The sequence below is a fragment of the Arachis stenosperma genome, chromosome 5, assembly GCF_014773155.1.
Source record: "Arachis stenosperma cultivar V10309 chromosome 5, arast.V10309.gnm1.PFL2, whole genome shotgun sequence".
Taxonomy (NCBI): Eukaryota; Viridiplantae; Streptophyta; class Magnoliopsida; order Fabales; family Fabaceae; genus Arachis; species Arachis stenosperma.
Genome location: NC_080381.1, coordinates 15423682 through 15446962, shown reverse-complemented (window position 1 = coordinate 15446962; position 23281 = coordinate 15423682). Strand labels below are relative to the sequence as shown.

The 23281-nt window shown below is 41.1% G+C and overlaps 1 non-coding gene across 1 annotated transcript; it reads right to left on the bottom strand.

Moving 5' to 3' along the window:
* Nucleotides 1-10004: 10004 nt before the first annotated feature.
* On the bottom strand, nucleotides 10005-10112 carry LOC130983588 (small nucleolar RNA R71). The gene has a single exon (XR_009087571.1). It is a non-coding gene; the product is annotated as a small nucleolar RNA R71 (small nucleolar RNA).
* Between the last annotated feature and the right edge of the window lie 13169 nt (nucleotides 10113-23281).

Here is a 23281-nt window from a genome sequence, read left to right as displayed (position 1 = left end):
TTCCTCTTTTTAAGAATCAAATCTTTTTCATAAAAACTTTTCAATCACATCTTTTTAATTGCTGTTTTCAAAATCTTTTTTTTTACTAATTGATTCAGTTCTCAATTTACTTTGATCTTATTCTCTTTTGATTTTCGAATTTTATTTTATTTTCCTTTTGTTTTATTTTATTTTATTTTAATTTTTCGGTTATTTCAAAAAAAAATAAAAATAAGCAAAATTTATCTCCTTGCAATTATCATCATTTCCCTTTTGTCCGTAATGGACTCAAGTGGAATCAATCAGTCCAAAAGGACTCTGGGGTCTTATGCTAACCCCATTACAGCTGCATATGGGAGTAGCATCTGTATACCTCCCACCAAAGCAAGCAGCTTTGAGCTAAATCCTCAACTCATTATCATAGTGCAGCAAAATTGCCAGTATTCCGGTCTTCCACAGGAAGAACCTACTGAGTTTCTGGCACAGTTTTTACAAATTGCTGACACAGTACATGATAAAGAGGTGGATCAGGATGTCTACAGACTATTACTGTTTCCATTTGCTGTAAAAGATCAAGCTAAAAGGTGGTTGAATAACCAACCTACAGCAAGCATAAAGACATGGAAACAGTTGTCAGACAAATTCCTGAATCATTTTTACCCTCCAAAGAGGATGACACAGCTAAGGCTGGACATCCAAGGCTTTAAACAAGAGGATAATGAATCCCTTTACAATGCCTGGGAGAGGTATAGAGGTATGCTAAGAAAATGTCCCTCTGAAATGTTTTCAGAGTGGGTGCAGTTAGACATTTTCTACTATGGGCTTACAGAGAAAGCTCAGATGTCTTTAGACCACTCAGCTGGTGGATCTATACACATGAGGAAGACAATTGAAGAAGCTCAAGAGCTTATAGACACTGTTGCTAGAAACCAATATTTGTACTCTAGCAATGAGTTCTCTCCAGAAGAGGAAGTCATGACAGTAGTCACTGACCCTCATCCTCAAGAACAGATGAATGAGCTTAATCAACAATTGCTCCTGATGATAGAACAGTTAGCAGAATTTAAAGAGATGCTCAATGAAACTAAAGTTGCTAATAAGAGCATAGAACTACAGTTGAATCAAGCAAAACAGCAAATATCTAAACAAATAACAGAGGAGTGTCAAGCAGTTCAATTGAGGAGTGGGAAGACCTTGAACAACACAGTTCAAAAGAGCAAAAAGCCAAATAAGGAACAATTGACAGAGGACAACCAAACCACTGTTCAAAATCCCTCTGAGGACAGTAAGAGCCCAGAGAGGAATATTGGCGTTCAAACGCCAGAAAGGGAAGGAAAACTGGCGTTAAACGCCCATTCCTTGCCCAGTTCTGGCGTTCAAACGCCAGAAAAGGGGGAAAAGTTGGCGTTAAACGCCCATTTTCCACCCAATTCTGGCATCCAAACGCCAAGGGAGGATCAGACACCTGAGAGTGCTGACAGTAATCCCCCTAACAAGGCTTCTTCAACCACTTCTGTACGGAATAAACCTGCAGCATCTAAGGTTGAAGAATATCAAGCCAAGATGCCTTATCCTCAGAAACTCCGCAAAGCGGAACAGGATAAGCAATTTGCTCGCTTTGCAGACTATTTAAGGACTCTTGAAATAAAGATTCCTTTTGCAGAGGCACTTGAGCAAATACCTTCTTATGCTAAGTTCATGAAAGAAATTTTAAGCCATAAGAAGGATTGGAGAGAAACTGAAAAAGTGTTTCTCACTGAAGAATGCAGTGCAGTCATTCTAAAAAGCTTACCAGAAAAGTTCCAAGATCCTGGAAGCTTTCTGATACCATGCACATTAGAAGGCACTTGCACCAAGACAGCCCTATGTGATCTTGGAGCAAGCATCAATTTAATACCTGCATCCACTATCAGAAAGCTTGGGTTGATTGGAGAAGTCAAACCAACCAGGATATGCCTCCAACTTGCTGATGGTTTCATTAAACACCCATCAGGCATAATAGAGGACATGATTGTCAAGGTTGGGCCATTTGCCTTTCCAACTGACTTTGTGGTGCTGGAAATGGAGGAGCACAAAAGTGCAACTCTCATTCTAGGAAGACCTTTCCTAGCAACTGGACGAACTCTCATTGATGTACAAAAGGGGGAAGTAACCTTGAGAGTCAATGAGGATGAGTTCAAGTTGAATGCTGTAAAAGCTATGCAGCATCCAGACACACCAGAGGACTGCATGGACGCTGACATTATTGACTCTCTGGTAGAAGAGATCAATATGGCTGAAAGCCTAGAATCAGAGCTTGAGGACATCTTCAAGGATACTCAAACTGATCAGGAAGAGCCAGAGGAGGCAAAGGAATTTTCGAAAATTCCTCAGAAGGAGGATAAACCTCCTAAGCCTGAACTCAAACCACTACCATCATCCCTGAAATATGCATTTCTGGGAGAGGGTGACACTTTTCCAGTGATTATAAGCTCAGCTTTAAATCCACAGGAAGAGGAAGCACTGATTAAAGTGCTAAGGACACACAAGACAGCTCTTGGGTGGTCCATAAGTGATCTCAAGGGTATTAGCCCAGCTAGATGCATGCACAAAATCCTGTTGGAGGATAATGCCAAACCAGTGGTCCAACTACAGAGGAGGCTAAATCCTGCCATGAAGGAGGTGGTGCAGAAAGAGGTCACTAAATTACTGGAGGTTGGGATTATTTATCCTATTTCTGATAGCCCCTGGGTGAGCCCTGTCCAAGTTGTTCCCAAAAAGGGAGGCATGACAGTGGTTCATAATGAAAAAAATGAACTGGTTCCTACAAGAACAGTCACAGGGTGGCGCATGTGTATTGACTACAGAAGACTCAATACAGCCACCAGAAAGGATCATTTTCCTTTACCATTCATAGACCAAATGCTAGAAAGACTAGCTGGCCATGATTACTACTGCTTTTTGGATGGCTACTCAGGCTACAACCAAATTGCAGTAGATCCTCAAGACCAAGAGAAAACAGCATTCACATGCCCTTCTGGCGTGTTTGCCTATAGGAGAATGCCTTTTGGTCTGTGCAATGCACCTGCAACCTTTCAAAGATGCATGCTCTCTATCTTCTCAGATATGGTAGAGAAATTTCTGGAAGTCTTCATGGATGACTTTTCAGTATATGGAGACTCATTCAGCTCCTGTCTTAACCACCTATCACTTGTCCTGAAAAGATGCCAAGAGACTAACCTGGTTTTAAACTGGGAGAAATGTCACTTTATGGTGACTGAAGGAATTGTCCTTGGGCACAAAATTTCAAGCAGGGGAATAGAGGTGGATAAGGCAAAGGTAGAGGTAATTGAAAAATTACCACCACCTGCCAATGTTAAGGCAATCAGAAGCTTTCTGGGGCATGCAGGATTCTATAGAAGGTTTATCAAGAATTTTTCGAAAATTGCAAAACCTTTAAGTAACCTGCTAGCTGCTGACACGCCATTTGTGTTTGACACACAGTGTTTGCAGGCATTTGAGACCCTGAAAGCTAAACTGGTCACAGCACCAGTCATCTCTGCACCAGATTGGGCATTACCATTTGAATTAATGTGTGATGCCAGTGATCATGCCATTGGTGCAGTGTTGGGACAAAGGCATAACAAACTTCTGCATGTCATTTATTATGCTAGCCGTGTTCTAAATGATGCACAGAAGAATTACACAACCACAGAAAAAGAATTACTTGCAGTGGTCTATGCCATTGACAAGTTTAGATCCTACCTAGTAGGATCCAAAGTGATTGTGTACACTGACCATGCTGCTCTTAAATACTTACTCACAAAGCAGGATTCAAAACCCAGGCTTATCAGATGGGTGTTGCTTCTGCAAGAGTTTGATATAGAAATAAGAGACAGAAAAGGGACAGAGAATCAGGTAGCTGATCATCTGTCCAGAATAGAGCCAGTAGTTGGGGCGTCCCTCCCTTCTACTGAGATTTCTGAGACTTTCCCAGATGAGCAATTATTTGCCATTCAGGAAGCTCCATGGTTTGCAGACATTGCAAACTATAAAGCTGTGAGGTTCATACCCAAAGAGTACAGTTACATGCAGAGAAAGAAATTAATTTCAGATGCCAAGTACTACCTTTGGGATGAACCATATCTCTTTAAGAGATGTGCTGACGGAGTGATCCGCAGGTGTGTACCCAGAGAAGAAGCACAGAGGATCCTATGGCACTGCCATGGATCACAGTATGGAGCACATTTTGGAAGTGAGCGAACAGCCACTAAAGTCCTCCAATGTGGCTTCTACTGGCCTACTCTCTATAAAGATTCCCGAGAGTTTGTGCGTAACTGTGACAGTTGCCAAAGAGCTGGTAACCTGCCTCATGGATATGCCATGCCTCAACAAGGGATATTAGAGATAGAGCTGTTTGATGTATGGGGAATTGACTTCATGGGGCCATTCCCACCATCATACTCAAACACTTACATTCTGGTGGCAGTGGACTATGTATCTAAGTGGGTAGAAGCAATTGCTACACCCACTAATGATACTAAGACCGTACTGAAATTCCTCCAGAAGAACATTTTCAGCAGATTTGGCGTTCCCAGAGTGCTAATCAGTGATGGGGGCACTCATTTCTGCAATAAACAACTATACTCTGCTATGGTCAGATATGGAATTAGCCACAAAGTGGCAACTCCGTATCATCCACAGACAAATGGGCAAGCAGAGGTCTCTAACAGAGAACTAAAAAGAATCCTAGAACGGACTGTAATGGCCCGAAGAAAGGATTGGGCAAAGAGCTTGGATGATGCTCTGTGGGCATACAGAACAGCATTCAAGACTCCTATAGGCACCTCTCCATACCAATTGGTGTATGGGAAGGCCTGCCATTTGCCTGTGGAACTGGAACATAAAGCCTACTGGGCAACCAGATTCCTAAACATGAATGCACAGTTAGCTGGTGAAAAAAGACTGCTACAGCTAAATGAGCTAGAGGAGTTCAGACTCAATGCCTTTGAAAATGCAAAAATTTATAAGGAAAAGGCAAAGAAATGGCATGACAGGAAATTGTCAACCAGAGTCTTTGAGCCAGGACAAAAAGTTCTGCTCTTCAACTCTAGGCTCAAACTGTTTTCAGGAAAACTCAAATCCCGTTGGGGGGGTCCATATGTGATTACAGGAGTGTCACCATATGGATATGTTGAGCTTCAGGATATTGATTCTGATAAGAAGTTCATTGTTAATGGACAGAGAATCAAACATTATCTTGAAGGAAACTTTGAGCAGGAGTGCTCAAAACTGAGACTAGAGTGATTCTTAGTGAAAGTCCAGCTAAAGACAGTAAAGAAGCGCTTACTGGGAGGCAACCCAGTCATTAGGAAAGTTGTATGAATTGTTCTTACAGAGGCAAGTATCAAAAATGAAGGAATTCACAGAGTTACAGAAGGATTCAGCTCAAAAAGCAGAGAAAATGAGCTTACTGGCGAAAAAACGCCAGTAAGGTGCATTTTGGGCGTTAAACGCCAGAATGGGTACCATTCTGGGCGTTTAACGCCAGTAATGGTACCATTTTGGGCGTTAAACGCCAGAATGGGTACCATTCTGGGCGTTTAACGCCAGGTGTGCAGCATCACTGGGCGTTCAGAAAAACGCCCAGTGAGGAAGGTTTTCTGGCGTTTAACGCCAGCCAGGGTACCTGGCTGGGCGTTAAACGCCCAAAAAGGGTGCCAAGTGGGCGTTAAACGCCAGAATGGGTGCCATTCTGGGCGTTTAACGCCAGAAAGGTGGGGGGACCGCATTTTTGTTTTCAACTCAAATTTTTTCAAACTTTCCTCTTTTTACCCATAATCTTCTACATAAATGCACTTCAACCTTTCATCATTCACTTTCACATCTTCACAAATCAAAACCATTCCTTAAATCTATTTCAAAATAATCTCAAATCTTCTTCAAAAACTCACCCTTTTCTCAAATTTTTTCAAAATCTTTTCAAATTTCCTTTCAAATCTCTCTTTTGTTTTCGAAATTCTCCTCCCCCCACTCTATAAATGAACGTTCCTCACCCCTCCTTCCTCACACCATTCGAATTTCCTCTCTCTCTCTCTCTCTTATCTTCTTTCTTTTCTTTTTGCTTGAGGACAAGCAAAACCTCTAAGTTTGGTGTGCTTTTCCGTGATCACTAAGCTAAGATCTATCAAGATCATGGCTCCCAAGGGAAAACAAACCAACTCAAGAGGAAAGAAAGAGACTAATCCAAAGAATCTTTGGAATGAAGAGAAGTTCTTAACCAAAGAACATGAAGACCATTATCACAAAATAATGGGTCTGAGGTCAGTGATCCCGGAAGTTAAATTTGATCTGAAAGAAGATGAATATCCGGAGATCCAAGAGCAAATTCGAAACAGAGGTTGGGAAGTTCTGACCAATCCTGAGACAAAGGTTGGAAGGAACATGGTTCAGGAATTCTACTCAAATCTGTGGCTAACAGATAAGCAAAGAATGACTGGAACCGCTTACCATACCCACAGAACCATGGTCAGAGGGAAAGTTATGTACTTCCATCTGGACAAAATAAGAGAAATCTTCAAACTACCTCAACTACAAGATGATCCTGATTCCTTCAATAGGAGGATGGTGAGAGTAGATAAAGGGTTGGATCAAGTTCTAGAGGACATCTGCCTCCCTGGACTAAGTGGATAACCAATTCAAAGGGTGTCCCAAACCAACTCAAGAGGGGAGACCTCAAGCCAATTGCAAGAGGTTGGCTAGACTTTATTGGGCGTTCCATATTGCCCACTAGCAACCGTTCTGAGGTCACCATCAAGAGAGCAGTGATGATTCACTGCATTATGCTTGGAAAAGAAGTGGAGGTTCATCATGTGATTGCTTGTGAGATCTACACCATTGCAAATAAGAATTCCACTGAGGCCAAACTGGCTTACCCAAGCTTGATTTCCTTGCTCTGTAAAGAGGCTGGGGTGAAGATGGGAGTAGATGAGTTCATACCCATTGAACACCCAATCACCAAGAAGTCAATGGAAGGACAAGTGCAAGACAACTCCATCAAGAGGAGGGCGCAGGAATTCCTCCCTGAATTCCCAAGAATTGACTACTGGTCCAGCCTAGAAGCATCTATTAACAAGCTGCAAGAGACTATGGAGCAACTGAAGGAAGAACAGCAGAATCAGAACTGCATGCTCTGCAAATTGCTGAAGGAACAAGAGAAGCAGGGGCGTGAAATCCAAGAGTTGAAACGCCAAAAGCTCTCCTCTCAAGCTGAGGGAGCATCCACTTCTCAAAATCAAGGTTGTTGAGTCCTAACTCTGTGAACACCTCTATCATTAGGAGCCTATTTTTTTCGTTTTTGTTCTTGTTTTTCTATTTCTGGTCTCATCTTATATCTATATTTGAGTCTTGTTCTTAATTAATAAAATTAATAAAGTTTATGCCTTAAAGCTATGAATGTCCTATGAATCCATCACCTCTCTTAAAAGAAAAATGCTTTAATCACAAAAGAACAAGAAGTACAGGATTTCGAAATTTATCTCTGAAACTAGTTGAATTAGTTTGATGTGGTGACAATACTTTTTGTTTTCTGAATGAATGCTTGAACAGTGCATATGTCTCTTGAATTTGTTGTTTTAAGAATGTTAAATTTGTTGGCTCTTGAAAGAATGAGGAGAAAGAGAACTGTTATTGAGGATCTGAAAAATCATCAAATTGATTCTTGAAGCAAGAAAAAGCAGTGAATACAAAAAAAAAAATTTTCGAAAAAAAAAAAGAGAAGAAAAGAAAAAGAAAGAAATAAAGTGGTGATCCAAGGCAACAAGAGTGTGCTTAAGAACCCTGGACACCTCTAATTGGGGACTTTAGCAAAGCTGGGTCACAATCTAAAAAGGTTCACCCAATTATGTGTCTGTGGCATGTATGTATCCGGTGGTAATACTGGAAGACAGAGTGCTTTGGGCCACAGCCAAGACTCATACACTAGCTATGTTCAAGAATCAATATACTTAACTAGGAGAATCAATAACACTATCTGAGTTCTTAGTTCTTATAGATGCCAATCATTCTGGACTTCAAAGGATAGAGTGAGATGCCAAAACTGTTCGGAGGCAAAAAGCTACTAGTCCCGCTCATCTAATTGGAGCTATGTTTCTTTGATATTTTGGAGTCTATAGTATATTCTCTTCTTTTTATCCTATTTTGATTTTCAGTTGCTTGGGGACAAGCAACAATTTAAGTTTGGTGTTGTGATGAGCGGATAATTTGTATGCTTTTTGGCATTGTTTTTAGTATGTTTTTGGTATCTTTTAGTTAGTTTTTAGTATATTTTTATTAGTTTTTAATTAAAATTCACTTTTCTGGACTTTACTATGAGTTTGTGTGTTTTTCTGTGATTTCAGGTATTTTCTGACTGAAATTGAGGGTCCTGAGCAAAAATCTGATCCAGAGACTGAAAAGGACTGCAGATGCTGTTGGATTCTGACCTCCCTGCACTCGAAGTGAGTTTTCCGGAGCTACAGAAGCCCAATTGGCGCGCTCTCAACGGCATTGGAAAGTAGACATCCTGGGCTTTCCAGCAATATATAATAGTCCATACTTTGCCCAAGATTTGATGGCCCAAACCGGCGCTCAAAGTCACCTACAGAAATTCCAGCGTTAAACGCCGGAACTGGCATAAAATTTGGAGTTAAACGCCCAAACTGGCATGGAAGCTGGCGTTTAACTCCAGAAAAGGTCTCTACACGAAATTCCTTCATTGCTCAGCCCAAGCACACACCAAGTGGGCCCGGAAGTGGATTTTTCTGTCATTTACTCATTTCTGTAAACCTTAGGACACTAGTTTACTATTAATAGGATCTTTTGACATTGTATCCGTACCTCATGACCTCATAACATTTTGTACACGTTTCTTTCCACAGTATGAGCCTCTAAACCCCATGGTTGGGGGTGAGGAGCTCTGCTGTGTCTTGATGGATTAATGCAATTACTACTGTTTCTTATTCAATCATGCTTGCTTCCATTCTAAGATAACACTTGTTCTTAATCCGGATGAATGTGATGATCCGTGACAATCATCATCATTCTCAACTATGAACACGTGCCCGACAACCACCTCTGTTCTATCTTAGATTGAGTAGTTATCTCTTGGGTTCTTTAATCGGAATCTTCGTGGTATAGGCAGGACCTGATGGCAGCATTCAAGAGAATCCGGAAGGTCTAAACCTTGTCTGTGGTATTCTGAGTAGGATTCAATGATTGAATGACTGTGACGTGCTTCAAACCTGTAACCTACTGGGCGTTAGTGACAGACGCAAAAGAGTGATTCTATTCCGGTAGGGGAGGGAACCAAACCGGTGATTGGCAGTACTGTGACAGAGTGCGTGCATTAGCTTTCACTGCGCGGATGGGAGGTAGCCATTGACAACGGTGAAACCCTATACGAGCTTGCCATGGAAGGAGACTTGCGTGTTTGATGAAGAAGATAGTAGGAAAGCAGAGATTCAGAAGGTGGAGCATCTCCAAAACCCCAACCTATTCTCCATTACTGCAAAACAAGTAACCATTTCATGTTCTTTTGCTTTTTACAATCAATCCTGATAATTTATGATCTCCTGACTAAGATTTACAAGATAACCATAGCTTGCTTCAAGCCGACAATCTCCGTGGGATCGACCCTTGCTCACGCAAGGTATTACTTGGACGACCCAGTGCACTTGCTGGTTAGTTGTGCGGGATTGCAAAAGTGTTATTGCAATTTCGTGCACCAGTGACTATACTACACCTACTTCCAAGTTTGATGGAAGAAGCATCTCAATGCTTGGTGACTATACTACACCTATCAGTTTTTAACTGAGTTCTTGCAGATCTGTGAGACTGTTAAGACTAATGGAGTAGATCCTGAAGTCTATAGGCTCATGCTTTTCCCTTTTGCTGTAAGAGACAAAGCTAGAACATGGTTGGACTCACAACCTAAAGATAGCCTGGACTCTTGGGACAGGCTGGTCACGGCCTTCTTGGCTAAGTTCTTTCCTCCTCAAAAGCTGAGCAAGCTTAGAGTGGATGTTCAGACCTTCAAACAAAAAGATGGTGAATTCCTCTATGAAGCTTGGGAAAGATACAAGCAGATGACCAAAATGTGTCCTTCTGACATGCTTTCAGAATGGACCATTTTGGATATATTCTATTATGGTCTATCTGAGTTCTCTAAAATGTCACTGGACCATTCTGTAGGTGGATCCATTCACCTAAAGAAAACGCCTGCAGAAGCTCAAAAACTCATTGACATGGTTGCAAATAACCAGTTCATGTACACTTCTGAGAGGAATTCTGTGAATAATGGGACGCCTCAGAGAAAGGGAGTTCTTGAAATTGATGCTCTGAATGCCATATTGGCTCAGAACAAAATGTTGACTCAGCAAGTCAACATGATTTCTCAAAGTCTGAATGGATAGCAAAATGCATCCAAGAGTACTAAAGAGGTATCTTCTGAAAAAGAAGTTTATGATCCTGAGAACCCTGCAATAGCAGAGGTAAATTACATTGGTGAACCTTATGGAAACACCTATATTTTTTCATGGAGAAATCATCCAAATTTCTCATGGAAGGATCAACAAAAGCCTCAACAAGGCTTTAATAATGGTGGAAGAAATAGGCTCAGCAATAGCAAGCCTTTTCCATCATTTTCTCAGCAACAGACGGAGAATTTTGAGCAGAGCACCTCTAACTTAGCAAACATAGTCTCTGATCTGTCTAAGGCCACTTTAAGTTTCATGAGTAAAATAAGGTTCTCCATCAGAAATTTGGAGGCACAAGTGGGCCAGCTGAGTAAGAAAGTCACTGAAACTCCTCCTAGTACTCTCCCAAGCAATACTGAAGAGAATCCAAAAAGAGAGTGCAAGGCCATTAACATAATCAACATGGCCGAACCTAGAGAGGAAGGAGAGGACGTGAATCCCAATGAGGAAGACCTTATGGGACGTCTCTCAAGCAAGAAGGAATTCCCTATTGAGGACCCAAAGGAATCTGAAAGTCATATAGAGACCATAGAGATCCCATTAAACCTCCTTCTGCCATTCATGAGCTCTGAAGACTATTCTTCCTCTGAAGAGGATGAAGATGTAACTGGAGAGCAAGTTGCTCAATATCTAGGAGCCATCATGAAACTGAATGCCAAGTTGTTTGGTAATGAGACTTGGGAAGGTGAACCTCTCTTGCTCATTAGTGAACTAGATACATGGGTTCAGCAAACATTACCTCAAAAGAAACAAGATCCTGGTAAATTCTTAATACCCTGTACCACAGGCACCATGACCTTTGAGAAGGCTTTGTGTGACCTAGGGTCAGGCATAAATCTTATGCCACTCTCTGTAATGGAGAAGCTGAGGATCATTGAGGTACAACCTGCCACATTCTCATTAGAGATGGTAGACGGATCACAAAGACAAGCTTATAGATTAGTAGAGGACGTGTTAGTGAAGGTTAAAGACCTCTACATCCCTGCTGATTTCATAATCTTAGACACTAGAAAGGAGGAGGATGAATGCATCATCCTTGGAAGACCCTTCCTAGGCACAGCAGGAGCTATGATTGACGTTGACAGAGGAGAGCTAGTCCTTCAATTAAATGGGAACTACCTTGTGTTTAAAGCTTAAGGATCTTCTTCTGCAACCATGGAGAGGAAGCATGAAAAGTTTCTCTCAGTACAAAGTCAAACAAAGCCCCCACAATCAAACTCTAAGTTTGGTGTTGGGAGGCCACAACCAAACTCTAAATTTGGTATTGAACCCCCACATTCAAACTCTAAGTTTGGTATTGGGAGTCCACAACATTGGCCTGATCACCTGTGAGGCTCCATGAGAGTCCACTGTCAAGCTATTGACATTAAAGAAGCGCTTATTGGGAGGCAACCCAATTTTTATTTATCTAATTCTATTTTTATTTTTATTATTCTTTTATATTTTATTAGGTTCATGATCATGTGGAGTCACAAAATAAATACTAAAATTAAAAACATAATCAAAAATAGCAGAAGAAATAGCACACCCTGGAGGAAGGGCTTACTGGCGTTTAAACGCCAGTAAGGAGCATCTGGATGGCGTTCAACGCTAGAACAGAGCATGGATCTGGCGTTGAATGCCAAAAACATGCAGCAATCTGGCATTTAAATGCCAGGATTGCACACTGAGAAAAGCTGGCGTTCAACGCCAGAAACATGCTGCAGACTGGCGTTGAACGCCCAAAACAAGCATAAAACTGGCGTTTAACGCCAGAAACAAGCATCAATCTGGCGTTAAACACCAGTAATGCATGTAGAGGGCATTTTACACGCCTCATTGGTGCAGGGATGTAAATCCTTGACACCTCAGGATCTGTGAACCTCACAGGATCATCTCAGGATCTGTGGATCCCACAGGATCCCTACCTACCTCAACTCACCCTCTCTCTCTTTTTCACACAATTCAATAAACACTCTTCCCCAAAACCCTTCACCAATCACCTCAATCTCTCTTTCCCATCACCTCTTCACCACTCACATCCATCCATTCTTCCCCATAAACCCCACCTACCTTCAAATTCAAAATCCCTTTCCCACCCAAACCCACCCAATATGGCCGAACCTTAACCCCTCTCCATCCACTATATAAACCCCTCTATCCTTCTTCATTTTCACACAACACAACCCTCTCTTCTCCCCCTTGGCCGAATACACACCGCTCTCCATCTCCTCCAATTTTTTCTTCTTCTTCTTCTTTTCTTTCTTCTCTTACTCGAGGACGAGCAATATTCTAAGTTTGGTGTGGTAAAAGCATAGCTTTTTTGTTTTTTCATAACCACTTATGGCACCTAAGGCCGGAGAAACCTCTAGAAAAGGGAAAGGAAAGACAAAAGCTTCCACCTCCGAGTCATGGAAGATGGAGAGATTCATCTCAAAGGTCCATCAAGACCACTTCTATGAAGTTGTGGCCAAGAACAAGGTGATCCCCGAGGTCCCTTTCAAGCTCAAGAAAAATGAGTATCCGGAGATCCGACATGAGATCCAAAGAAGAGGTTGGGAAGTTTTGACCAATCCTATTCAACAAGTTGGAATCCTAATGGTTCAAGAGTTCTATGCCAATGCATGGATTACTAGGAACCATGATCAAAGTATGAACCCGAATCCAAAGAATTATCTTCCAATGGTTCGGAGGAAATACTTAGATTTCGGTCCGGAAAATGTGAGGTTGGCAATCAACTTGCCTATGATGCAAGAAGATGCACGCCCCTACACTAGAAGGGTCAACTTTGATCAAAGGTTGGACCAAGTTCTTATAGACATATGTGTGGAAGGAGCTCAAAGAAAAAGAGACTCAAAAGGCAAGCTGGTTCAATTAAGAAGACTGTACCTAAAGCCTGTGGCTAGAGGATGGTTGGAATTCATCCAACGCTCCATCATCCCCACTAACAACCGATCCGAAGTTACTGTGGATCGGGCCATCATGATCCATAGTATCATGATTGGAGAGGAAGTAGAAGTTCATGAAGTTATCTCTCTTGAATTCTACAAAATAATCGAAAAGTCCTCCACCATGGCTCGGCTAGTTTTTCCTCATCTTATTTGCCATCTATGCTACTCAGCTAGAGTTATCATAGAAAGAAACATTCTCATTGAAGAGGATAAGCCCATCACTAAGAAGATGATGGATCAAACAAGAGAGCCCATTCATAGATCTCAAGAGACACATGAGGAAGCTCATCATCAAGAAATTCCTGAGATGCCTCAAGGGATGCATTTTCCTCCAAACAACTATTGGGAACAACTCAACACTTCTCTAGAAGACTTGAGTTATAACATAGACCAACTAAGGGTGGAACACCAAGAGCACTCCATCATTCTCCAGAGATTAGAGAAGATCAAAGAGCAATGAGGGAGGAGCAACAAAGGCAAGGAAGAGACATAGAAGAGCTCAAGGACATCATTGGTTCTTCAAGGAGAAGGTGCCACCATCACTAAGGTAGACTCATTCCTTGTTTTTATTTCTCTGTTTTTTGGTTTTTAAGCTTCATGTTTATCTATGTTTGTGTCTTTATTACATGATCATTAGTGTCTAGTAACTATGTCTTAAGGCTATGAATAAATCCATGAATCCTTTACCTCTCTTAAATGAAAAATGTTTCTAATACAAAAGAACAAGAAGTACATGAGTTTCGAATTTATCCTTGAACTTAGTTTAATTATATTGATGTGGTGACAATACTTTTTGTTTTCTGAATGAATGTTTGAACAGTGCATATTTTTTATCTTGTTGTTATGAATGTTAAAATTGTTGGCTCTTGAAAGAATGATGAACAAGAGAAATGTTATTGATAATCTGAAAAATCATGAAATTGATTCTTGAAGCAAGAAAAAGCAATAAAAAAGCAAAAGCTTGAGAAAAAAAATAAATAGAAAGAAAAAAAAGCAAGCAGAAAAACCCAATAGCCCTTAAAACCAAAAGACAAGGGTAAAAAAAGGATCCAAGGCTTTGAGCATCAATGGATAGGAGGGCCCAAGGGAATAAAATCCAGGCCTAAGCGGCTAAATCAAGCTGTCCCTAACCATGTGCTTGTGGCATGCAGGTCTAAGTGAAAAGCTTGAGACTGAGTGGTTAAAGTCGTGATCCAAAATAAAAGAGTGTGCTTAAGAGCTCTGGACATCTCTAGCTGGGGACTTTAGCAAAGTTGAGTCACAATCTGAAAAGGTTCACCCAGTCATGTGTCTGTGGCATTTATGTATCCGGTGGTAATACTGGAAAACAAAGTGCTTAGGGCCACGGCCAAGACTCATAAAAGTAGCTGTGTTCAAGAATCAACATACTTAACTAGGAGAATTAATAACACTATCTGAACTCTGAGTTCCTACAGATGCCAATCATTCTAAACTTCAAAGGATAAAGTGAGATGCCAAAATTGTTCAGAAGCAAAAAGCTACAAGTCCCGCTCATCTAATTAGAACTAATATTCATTGATATTTTGAGATTTATAGTATATTCTCTTCTTTTTATCCTATTTGATTTTCAGTTGCTTGGAGACAAGCAACAATTTAAGTTTGGTGTTATGATGAGCGGATAATTTATACGCTTTTTGCCATTATTTTTAGGTAGTTTCTAGTAGGATCTAGCTACTTTTAGGGATGTTTTCATTAGTTTTTATGCAAAATTCACATTTCTAGACTTTACTATGAGTTTGTGTATTTTTCTGTAATTTCAGGTATTTTCTGGCTGAAATTGAGGGACATGAACAAAACTCTGATAAGAAGGCTGACAAAGGACTGCTGATGCTGTTGGATTCTGACCTTCCTAAACTCTAAATAAATTTTCTAGAGCTACAGAACTCCAAATGGTGCGCTCTCAACGGCGTTGGAAAGTAGACATCCAGAGCTTTCCAGCAATATATAATAGTCCATACTTTATTCGAGCTTAGACAACGCAAACTGGCGTTCAATGCCAGTTCCATGCTGCATTCTGGAGTCAAACGCCAGAAACACGTCATAAACCAGAGTTAAACGACAAAAACACGTTACAACTTGGTGTTTAACTCCAAGAGAAGCCTCTGCACGTGTAAAGCTCAAGCTCAGCCCAAGCACACACCAAGTGGGCCCCCGAAGTGGATTTCTGCATTAATTACTTATTTCTGTAAACCCTAGTAGCTAGTCTAGTATAAATAGAACATTTTACTATTGTATTAGACATCTTGGTTTTCGTCTTTTATCTTAGCATCCATCTTTGGACGTTTAGTTCTTAGACTTTGGGGGCTGGCCATTCGGCCATGCCTGAACCTTGATCACTTATGTATTTTCAACGGTGGAGTTTCTACACACCATAGATTAAGGTGTGGAGCTCTGCTGTACCTCGAGTTTTAATGCAAAGTACTACATTTTTCTATTCAATTCGGCTTATTCTTACTCTAAGATATTCGTTTCACTTCAACATGATGAATGTGATGATCCGTGACACTCATCATCATTCTCACTTATGAACGCATGATTGACAACCACTTCTGTTCTACCTTAGAACGAGCGAGTATCTCTTGGATTCTCTAACCAGAATATTTGTGGTATAAGCTAGAACCCTTTGGCGGTCACTCTTGAGAATCCGGAAAGTCTAAACCTTGTCTGTGGTATTCCGAGTAGGATTCAGGGATTGAATGGCTGTGACGAGCTTCAAACTCGCGATTGTTGGGCGTGATGACAAACGCAAAAGAATCAATGGATTCTATTCCGACATGATCGAGAACCGACAGATGATTAGCCGTGCTGTGACAGAGCATTTGGACCATTTTCACTGAGAAGATGGGATGTAGCCATTGACAACGGTGATGCCCTACATATAGCTTGCCATGGACAGGAGTGAGAAGGATTGGGTGAAAGCAGTAGGAAAGCAGAGATTCAGAAGGGACAAGCATCTCCATACACTTATTTGAAATTCTCACCAATGATTTACACAAGTATTTCTATCCTTATTTTATGCTTTATTCATTATTACTTTCGAAAACTACATAACCATTTATTATCCGCCTAACTAAGATTTACAAGATGACCATAGCTTGCTTCATACCAACAATCTCCGTGGGATCAACCCTTACTCACGTAAGATTTATTACTTGGACGACCTAGTGCACTTGCTGGTTAGTTGTGCGGAGTTGTGACAAAGTGTGATTCACGTTTGAGAGCACCAAGTCATTGGAGCCATTGTTGATGATCACAATTTCGTACACCATATACTCCATGGGAGTACTAACTGGTTTGGCATCACTCAAGCCATAGTCCTTCAATAAATCAGTGACATATTTTCTTTGACAAGCAGAGATACCTTTGTTGCTCCTAGCTATTTCCAAGCCTAAGATATATTTGAGATCACCTATGTCCTTGATGCTGAATGCTTTGTCTAGACTCATCTTTGTTTTCCTTATTTCATCTTGGTCATCCCCTGTTAGTATTAAATCATCCACATAAACCAAAACAGCAGTAAACGACTTGGCAGATTATTTAGTGAAGAGAGAGTAATCATTGATGGATTGTTTGTACCCCAAACTAACTAACATTGAAGTCAGTTTCACGTTCCATTGCTTTCTAGCTTGTTTTAGGCCATAGAGAGTCTTTTTGAGTTTGCAGACTAGGTCTGGTTTTGGTAGATGAAGGCCTTTAGGGGGTCTCATATAGACTTCCTCATCCAGATCGCCATGTAAAAATGCCGTATTGACATCGAGTTGTTGCAAATGCCAATTCTTAGCTGCTGAAATTGCCAAGAGAGTCCGAAGGGTTGCCATCTTCGCAACGGGACTGTATGTGTCAAAAAAAATCAAAACCAGGAGTTTGGGTGTAACCCTTTGCAACCAACCGGGCCTTGTGGCGTTCAACAGATCCATCAGGCCTCAATTTCAGTTTAAAAACCCATTTATTACCAGTTGTAGACTTGCCATGAGGAAGAGGGGTGAGGTCCATGTTTGGTTTGACTTTAGAGCATTTAATTCTACATTAATGGCCTCTTTCCCGCATCTTTGAGTTACAGCTTCCTCATAAGATGAAGGTTTAGATGCATTTGAAACAGCCAATGACAGTGCCTTGTGAGTGGATGAGAGTTTATGGTATGATATGCAATGTGAAAGAGGATACAAGGATGACAATGATTGTGCAATATAAAGTTTAGAGGTTTGCATACACTAAAAATTAGCTAGGTGGCGTGGTGGTTTGTGGATCCTTGAGGACCTTCTGAGTGGAGTTAATGTAGGAGTTTGTGAGAGAGCCTCCGTGTGAGTCCTCAGTGGTGTGTGAGTGATCTGATGATGTGAATTTTGTGAAATAAGAGGCAACTTTGATGAAATATTGGGTGAATTGTGGTCATCGTGATGTTGTGGTGTGGCATCATAAGCCTCAGTGTATAGAAATGGGTCAACGGGCTTAGCACATATTGTGTAAGATACAGGTAGGGGTGGCAAGCGGGAAAGCCCGCCCCGCCCCGCCCCGCCAGAAGCCCGCCCCGCCCCGCCTAGTGAGGCGGTTCCAGAATCGCAGCCCGCCCCGCCTAACGGCGGGCTGGCGGGCCGGCGGGCCAAGCCCGCCAAATATCCTCTTTTTTTTTTTTACTTTTAAATATTAAATAATATATAAAGACATAAAAAAATCTCTTTTATTTTTTACTTTTAACTATTATAATTTCTAAAAGTATAAACAAATTATAATTTTTATATTCACAAACACTAAAATCTTTGTAATTATAAATATCTAATAAACATAATTATAAACTAAGTTTTCATCCAAAACATAATTATAAATATTGTTCCCAAAACAAAATAAACATAATCCAAAACATAATTATAAATATTGTCTCTAAAACAAAATAAACATAATCCAAAACACTCAATTTTCATCTTCATTCTCTTGTAAGTTGGGTTGGAAGAAGTTGGGTTTTGGTAAAAAATATTGTAAAAATACCCCCTTGCTAAAAAATACTAAGCCCGGCGGGGAAGCCCGCCAAAGCCCGCCAAAGCCCGTGGTTTAAGCGGTGTGGGTTAAGCGGGCTTTTGCTATTTGGTGGTCCCAATTTTCCAGCCCAGCCCGCCTTTTTTGGCGGGTTATGCAGGCCAGCCTGGCGGGTTCAGGCCCGTTTGCCACCCCTAGATACAGGAGGTGTGGGAAGCCCTGCCTCAGTGAAGGGCAGACTCGACTCAAAAAACACGATGTCTCTTGACACAAATAATTGTTTGCTTTGTATATCTAAAACAATGTAACCTTTGGTCCCTTCCTTATATCCCAAAAAAACACACTTGCTGGCCTGTTTATCAAGTTTCATCGTACCAGCTACAAGTGTTGAAATATAAGTGAGACAACCAAAAACTTTTAAATGTTTGAAATCTGGTTTGATGTTAAAAATCATTTCAAAAGGTGTTTTATTTTCTAAAATGGAACTTGGCAATCTATTGATCAAATGGATAGCATGGGTGACGGCAAAGTCCCAATAGCAATTAGGGACAGTAGAGTGGAATAAAATGGATCGAGCTACCTGCAGTATATGCTGGTGCTTGCGTTCTACTATTCCATTCTGTTGTGGAGTTGCCACGCATGACCTTTGATGCAATATGCCTTTGGCTGCATAAAAGTCATGCATTAAGAACTCCTTGCTGTTGTCAGACCAAATGCACTTTATAGTCTTGTGAAATTGATTTTCAATGAGGGTTACAAAGTTTTTAATCAGCCTTTCTGTCTCAGATTTTAATTCCATAAAAAATATCCAAGTGTATCTGCTGTAGTCATCTACTATAGTGAGAAAATACTTGTTACAATCAGTAGAAAGAATATTCAAAGGACCCCAGATATCAATGTGTATAATGTCAAACATTGCATTAGATTTGCGATGACTAGTAGAAAAGGAAAGTCTCTTTTGTTTGGCAAATTGACAAGAATCACACGGCTTTGCAGCCACAATTTTATTAAAGTTTGAACTAGAAATTGAAGGAAACAAATCATGTAAGAGTTACAATTTATTGAAAGGAACATGGCCCAATCTAAGGTGCCACAGTTTAATGTTGTGCATCGTGGTGTCATGTGAACTGCATTCAAGTGTATTATGTATGGTGGTGCTGGTGTTCAGTGTATACAAGCCATTAGAATAATCAGCTGCTCCAATCATCTTCCATGTTGGAAGATCTTGTATCTCACAACCAAATTTGTTAAAAACAAATTGGCAGTCAAGTGATGCAATGAGTTGTGAAACAGAAATTAAATTGTATGCAAAAGATGGAATGTATAAGACATTTGTAAGGTATAAAGATTTTGAGAAAATGACACGACCCGCAATAGATGCAATGATGATTTGGTTGTTTGGTAATCTAACTTTTACTGGTTTGATTTTATGGTACGAATCAAATGCATCTAACTTATATGTCACATGTATCGTGGCTCCAGTGTCGATGAACCAGGAGTCATTGTGTTGTGAACAAATGGACATGACAGCATAGTGATGCTCATCAGGAGTGGTGTCATTGGCTGGAGCAACTTGATTCATATTATGATTGATCTTGGCTCCATGATGCTGCAAGAGGGCGAGTAGTGCATCTTTTTTCTCTGAAGTAAACTTCGCATGTGAAGATTCCCCCTTATTCTCATACAAGCTAATTGGTTCACCGCAATCATCATCCTCAGCAGTGAGATTATTGATTTGGTTCTGTTTCTTAAGATGTGGAGGTATTCCATGCTTGTGGTAGCAAGTGTCGATGAGATGTCTAGTTTTACCACAGTAGGCACAGAGCTTAGAACTTCCTCTGCCACCTGGACCATGGCCTCGACCTCCTCTCTCGTGTCCTATGCCTCGAGACTGAAAAGTGTTAGATGAAGCGGTGCTCAACAAAGGGCTCGGCTCAGCAATGTTAGTGCCCAAGAGTTTCCGTTCCTGTTGCAGCATCATTGAATAGGCAGAATCAATGGAGGGAAGAGGGTTCATGAGCATAATGTTTGATCGAGCACTTCCAAATTGTTCATTGAGGCCTCTCAAGAATCGCACCACAAAAGTATTCTTTCGATAATTGCTAACCGTGTCAAAAACACAGGTGCATTTCAGTGTGCAGTTGCACTGTGGGAGGGGTATGAAAGTTTCCAAATCTTCCCGAATTCCTTTGAGTTTGGTGAAATAATGAGTGACAGACAGATCACCTTGCTTGATTGAGAACAACTTCTCTTGGAGCTCAGCAATCTTGAAGACATCCCCTTGATAAAATCGATTTTTGAGTTTTTGCCATAGATCTTTGGCTATACTATTACCCATTACGCTAGAGAAAAATGAATCCAGGAGATGACGAAAGTATTGCAACGATCCCAAGCCTCAAACAACGGGTCATCTACGGTGGCTTCGGGAGAGTACCATCAATAAAGGCCAATTTGTTATTTGATTTCGCTAACAGCATATAGTGCGACCAGTTGTGATGATTCTGATGATCAAGAACCCTAGAAATCAAACGGTTACTTGTACTGTCCGCTGGATGCAAATAATAGGGACTAGTGGTGCACGAAATTGTGATCATCAATGGCGCCATCAACATGGTACGCTCATTGCAATCTCAACTCTTTATCACAACTTCGCACAACTAACCAGCAAGTGTACTGGGTCGTCCAAGTAATAAACCTTACGCGAGTAAGGGTCGATCCCACAGAGATTGTTGGTATGAAGCAAGCTATGGTCACCTTGTAAATCTTAGTCAGGCAGACTCAAATGGGTATAGATGATGAATAAAACATAAAAATAAAGATAGAGATACTTATGCAATTCATTGGTGAGAATTTCAGATAAGCGAATGGAGATGCTTTGTCCCTTCCGTCTCTCTGCTTTCCTACTGTCTTCATCCAATCCTTCTTACTCCTTTCCATGGCAAGCATTATGCAAGGGTTTCACCGTTGTCAGTGGCTACCTCCCATCCTCTCAGTGGAAATGTTCAACGCACCCTGTCACGGCACGGCTATCCAGCTGTCGGTTCTCGATCATGTCGGAATAGAATCCAGTGATTCTTTTGCGTCTGTCACTAACGCCCCACAATCGCGAGTTTGAAGCTCGTCACAGTCATTCAATCATTGAATCCTACTCAGAATACCACAGACAAAGTTTAGACCTTTCGGATTCTCTTGAATGCCGCCATCAGTTCTAGCCTATACCACGAAGACTCTGATCTCACGGAATGGCTGGCTCGGTTGTCAGGCGAGCGCTCGGTTGTCACGCGATCAACCATGCGTCGTGTATCAGGAATCCAAGAGATATTCACCCAATCTAAGGTAGAACGGAGGTGGTTGTCAGTCACACGTTCATAGGTGAGAATGATGATGAGTGTCACGGATCATCACATTCATCAAGTTGAAGAACAAGTGATATCTTGGAACAAGAACAAGCCGAATTGAATAGAAGAACAATAGTAATTGCATTAATACTCGAGGTACAGCAGAGCTCCACACCTTAATCTATGGTGTGTAGAAACTCCACCGTTGAAAATACATAAGAACAAGGTCTAGGCATGGCCATGAGGCCAGCCCCATGATCTAAGATAGCATAAGACTAAAGATAGCTACCAAGATTCCAAGACCTCAAATACAATAGCAAAAGGTCCTATTTATAGGGAACTAGTAGCTTAAGATTTACAAAGATGAGTAAATGACATAAAAATCCACTTCCGGGCCCACTTGGTGTGTGCTTGGGCTGAGCAATGAAGCATTTTCGTGTAGAGACTTCTCTTGGAGTTAAACGCCAGCTTTTGTGCCAGTTTGGGCGTTTAACTCCCACTTTGGTGCCGGTTCCGGCGTTTAACGCTGGGAATTCTGAAGGTGACTTTGAACGCCGGTTTGGGCCATCAAATCTTGGGCAAAGTATGAACTATCATATATTGCTGGAAAGCCCAGGATGTCTACTTTCCAACGTCGTTGAGAGCGCGCCAATTGGGCTTCTGTAGCTCCAGAAAATCCACTTCGAGTGCAGGGAGGTCAGAGATCATGGTTGCTAAGTCAGAGTGGTTCTGCTTAGAATTCTCTGTTTGTTGCTGAGAAGATGATGGAAAAGGCTTGCCATTGCTAAACCTGTTTCTTCCACCATTATTGTTGTTGAAACCTTGTTGAGGTCTCTGTTGATCTTTCCATGAGAGATTTGGATGATTTCTCCATGAAGAATTATAGGTGTTTCCATAGGGTTCTCCCATGTAATTCACCTCTTCCATTGAAGGGTTCTCAGGATCATAAGCTTCTTCTTCAGATGAAGCATCCTTAGTACTGCTTGGTGCATTTTGCATTCCAGACAGACTTTGAGAAATCAGATTGACTTGCTGAGTCAATATTTTATTCTGAGCCAGTATGGCATTCAGAGTATCAATCTTAAGGACTCCTTTCTTCTGATTTGTCCCACTGTTCACAGGATTCCTTTTAGAAGTGTACATGAATTGGTTATTTGCAACCATTTCAATTAGTTCCTGAGCTTCTGCAGGCGTCTTCTTCAGATGAAGAGATCCTCCAGCAGAGCTATCCAAAGACATCTTGGATAGCTCAGACAGACCATCATAGAAGATACCTATGATGCTCCATTCAGAAAGCATGTCAGAGGGACACTTTCTGATCAATTGTTTGTATCTTTCCCAAGCTTCATAGAGGGATTCTCCTTCCTTCTGTCTGAAGGTTTGGACTTCCACTCTAAGCTTACTCAATTTTTGAGGTGGAAAGAATTTTGCCAAAAAGGCATTGACTAGCTTTTCCCAAGAGTTCAGGCTTTCTTTAGGTTGTGAGTCCAACCATATCCTAGCTCTGTCTCTTACAGCAAAAGGGAATAGCATAAGTCTGTAGACCTCA